Genomic DNA, 4,616 nt, shown 5'->3' with positions numbered 1-4,616 from the left:
TCTTACCTTCATTTCGATCATCTCCGAACAACACTTGTCTTCTAGAAGACCAACTACCAAGCAAGGCAAGCTCCTCAGACAAAGGATCCAGATCCATGGGTTCAGGGTATGGATCATGGACTTCTATCCGGACACTCCACAAATTTACCCGACTAGACCTTCGGGTTCTCGGACCTGCAATACGGATCTTGGGTTAGAAATACGGGGGTTGTTACATTGACGATGGTGCCCCTTACTTGGATGCACTGTCAGTGTTCGGTGAGAAGCTGCACCTAGAAGAGGGGAAGTCTATTTGAAGTACCTAATGCACTTCCGGACTCGATTTGAAGGTATTACTCTAATCTAGACTCGTTGATTGACTTGTAGGAGAAAACCCACTTCAATTTGAGTTGTTCTAGCCTTTCAATTCTCTGGATCAAGCTTGCTATTCTTGCTTGGTCGATTGATTGGTCGACTGAGCCAATCGACCATAGGTGTCCACCCAGCCGGTATCCTATCTGGCATACCTGAGTGTGTGATCCACAACTCCGAAGAACAAGTATCGAGGAAATCATCCTCCCACATACGCAATAACATAATCATGAACAAAATATAATCAATGTATAATGATATAAACAAGAGATCCAAATAAGGAAAGAAATGACAATGTAATCAGAGTGCGGAAATGATACCAAATGTATATATAATCAAAAAGGAGTAGAGTGAGGCAGAATCTCACTCCACAGTTACAGCGGAATGTAGCTCATAAATCAAAGAGAAAATACAATTGTTCTCAAAGGAAAGTAAGGAAATGATAATCAAACTAAACTAAAGAGTCTTCTACTTTATAAAGAACGTCTTCATAAACATAGACTTCATCAACCAAGCACAAACGTTTCCACTCCACGGTAGGGTTAATCATGGTACGTAACATGATCACACAAGGAATCACCAACATGATCTTCATAGTTGCCAACACCTTGCGTGTAGTATGCTTCTTCAGCTTGCGCTTCCTCATATTGGCCTTCATAATACTCAGTGTAAAATCCAGCTTTTACCTAACCTTGACCCGACCCGGAAATTGTTGTGTTTGTAGGTCCGATGTCACACCCCACCCGCCGGTCTCGGTTACCCGCCCTGACAACCCGTGGGAGTGATCCTTCATAGGATCCACGGTTTTAGCCTATCAACAATATTAAATACAAATGAAGATAATCAAGAGCAATAAATGTTCAATAAATGAATCAAAGGAATTACAAGAGTCCAAATTGTCACATCCTCCCAGCCGGTACCTAGCTGGCATACCCGAGAGTGTGATCCACAGCCCAAAAGATCAAGTTTAGGAACGATCATATCCATTTCGCACATAACATAATCAAAGCAAACAAATCATATGTTCAAGTAATTTATAATAAAAGTCAAGAAGGATTTGTCACTTAGTTCGAGTGCATACGCTACAATCGCCTTGTTCGGATTCCCTCCCTGCGGGTTCGTCTATGCTCTGCTCGTGTTGTCTACAATCTATCCACATCTTCTGCTCTTCTTGCTCTTCGGTCTTCATCTTCTTACCTTCGCTTCCTCATCGGGCCTCGTCCACTTGTGGTCTCACGTTGTCTATTTGCTCGGCAGTATCCATACCTTACATGGCACCATCGTGCTGCTATGAACAAACATGTTGTATGCATCTAACTCTTGTTTGGTCTCTATGGTCATGCTTTAGTCTACCACCGTACTTCTTTGGGAGGTCCTCTCTGTTGGTAGTGGGTCCGGGCATCCCTCTCGCCCATGGTAGGGGTTTCACACACTCTCTCACAACCATTTGGCATAGTCCGGGCATGTCGGGGCCTGCCCATGCGTCATCTCTCGGTTCATCGTCGGTCCGATCTTCCATTCCTCCCTCTCGTCCTTTCCGTATCCTTTCCACTAGTCATGGATATTACTCACCGGACTCATCAACCCTTTGGTTATCCACTATGGTCGGAGCTCTCTGTCCTCTCCGGATATACTCACCGGTCTCGGCCCTGGCCCAAGTCTGCCATTGCCCCTCCAATATGGCCCCACAATGTGATTCCGTCCTCTCACGGATATACTCACCGGTCTTGGTGCCCGTGAATCCCATTGCTACCACGGGTCGTTCGGTCTCATACCCTTCCGAATCGGTTGATATCGGGTTATCCTAGCCAACCCACTAGACATCCCTGGTTGACAACCATTGTTCGGGTGTCGTGGCAACCCGCATCCCATACTATTTCCGATATGTCCGCAGTGTCAGGACACTTCCCAATCCCAAACCAACTTAGCAAACACATTCTCGGTCATGACATACACACCGTAGTTCATCATATGAGATTGCAACATCAAATTAAGCGTAATAGTAATTCATATACATAATAATGAAGATGATATAACAGTGCTCTGTTCCCGTGGAGTCGTTTACAATACTGGTAATCTCATGTTTCATAGGTAGCCGAACAAGCAATCTATATAGTTGGATTTTGTCCTTACCTTGATTATCACGAGATAATCCAAGATCAGAAGACACCAAACATGGCAAATAAACCCCTAACAAGCATAGATACAACATTAGGAAAGATACCTAAAAGATCGAGAGCAACAATCAATCGCAAATTAAGCTCGACTTCATTGGTCGATTGCCTTGTCTTCGACCCGGTCGACCATGGTCACCAATCGAGTCGATCGGAATAGTGAAAACTATTTTGGCCATAACTTCTTCGTTTGAAGTCGGATTGATCCAAATTCGAAGGGAACTTCCTAGGATGTATTAGAATCATATGGGAAGATAAAATCATCAAGTCATGGTCAAAATATGGGTTCTTTATTTGACCCAAGAAACTAGGTTTCAACCTTATGGTTCCCATAAAAGGTTAAGATCACAGAGGGGGAATTGATGATTGGCCAATTACAACAAGAAGAATTAAAGAATATTGAATTTAGATCAACCTCCACATTACCCATGAGGTTTCCCTCACATGGGAGGTTAGCAAGGTTCTCCGGATGATCACACAAGGTTAGGGTTTCAAGGTTAGGGTTTAGAATTCAACTGGCTGGGGTTGAGATCATGATGATGATCATAGATCTCAAGGAACAAGATGAGATAATGGAGTGGATGGTTGCAAGAGTGCATCATCTTCTTCCTGATCTCATTAAGAATAGATTAAAGAAGAAAATCAGAGATGGAGAAGAAATAAAAGAGAGTAGACATACCTTTGATGCGAGAGGAGAAGATTACTTCAAGTCTTGTGAGAGATCACCAAGGATGCAAGGGATTGATTAGATTAGGGTTCTAACTCATTCCGAGGCTTAGGAGGCCTAGGAGGCGGAGTATTCCCAGATTAGACTTAAATAGAAGAGACGGACCAAATTGGTAAATTCGACACCATTGGTCAATTGATTGGTTTGTTGGTCCAATCACCAATGAATCACCAATCGACGCAGGTTCAAACAGGATTTGGAGGGCTATCGGGTCAAATTGAGTGAGTTTTCTTCTACAGTCAATCAGAGTCTAGTTTCCAGAATACTTTTAGATAAAGTTGGAGTTCATTAGGTTTACCAAATGCTCATCTTCTTTGATGCGCATGCAGGATTTGACGACATAGTTCAGCAACTCGGACGGGGATTTGGAAGGTTATATGGGGTCAATTGAGTGGGGTTTTCTCCTAGAAGTCCATTAGAGTCTAGTTTCAGAAAATATAATCGGATTGAGCCAGGAGTTCATTAGGTATTTCAACTAATTCACCCCTCATCGGTGCGCGATTCAAAACAAACTGATGGCTCTCATGGAAAGGCTGGGGTAATCAGATTCACCCTAGGAAAGAGAGACAAGAATGCACAATCTGAAGGTGTTGGGAAGTTTCCAACAGATAAAAGAACATTAGGGTCTCAGATATGGTTACCTCTCATAAGAGTTGGTTACCTCTCATAAGAGTTGGTTACCTCCCATGAGAGTTACCCATAATTAACTCTTACAAAAACAACCCAAGATAGATAAAGGAACATCTCATTAATATTTCAAAATCAGAATGGAATTTGGAAGGGTCTACCAATGAGAGGAAGAATGTAAATAAATTCAAAGGAAAGAAATCCTAATATCCCATGGGAAGACTAGGGAGAATAAGGATTCACCCTAGGGAATAAAGATAAAGAAATCATAATAAAAAGTCTTGGGAGGATCCAATGAATTAATAGAAAATAGAAGGGTTGCCAATTGGTTCAAGGAAAACAAGGATCAACTCCTCAATCATGAGGACACAAGGGAAGGCCATGGTAATAGTATGAGACCTTCCCCACAATCATAAAGATAGGTAGAAAATTCATGGAAAGTATCATCAAGATTGTTGGTGGAATCAAATTCAAGAATCATCGCCATATGGCTTCAAGAACATAGAGTGAATTGGGGGATTCACTCTGGGCTAAAAGAATTAGAGAAGAGGTCATTACAGCGTGTAATACGCTTCTCATAATCAGAATATCGAGTAGAGAAGAAAGAATGAATTAAAGAAGAAGCAAATTGAATATTAACCTTTTAGAAGAGAAACCGTGAAGAAATCGACGATGCTTGAGGGTCTTCCTTGGCTTCGAAGGAGAGGATCTAGGGCTCTTCCCACGTTCTCCAAAGG

This window comes from Hakea prostrata, chromosome 3 (genome assembly GCF_041222555.1).
Source record: "Hakea prostrata isolate BN-2017 chromosome 3, UWA_Hpros_2, whole genome shotgun sequence".
NCBI lineage: Eukaryota > Viridiplantae > Streptophyta > Magnoliopsida > Proteales > Proteaceae > Hakea > Hakea prostrata.
The sequence above is the reverse complement of the archived record's forward strand: the minus strand, read 5'-3'. Positions refer to the sequence as shown.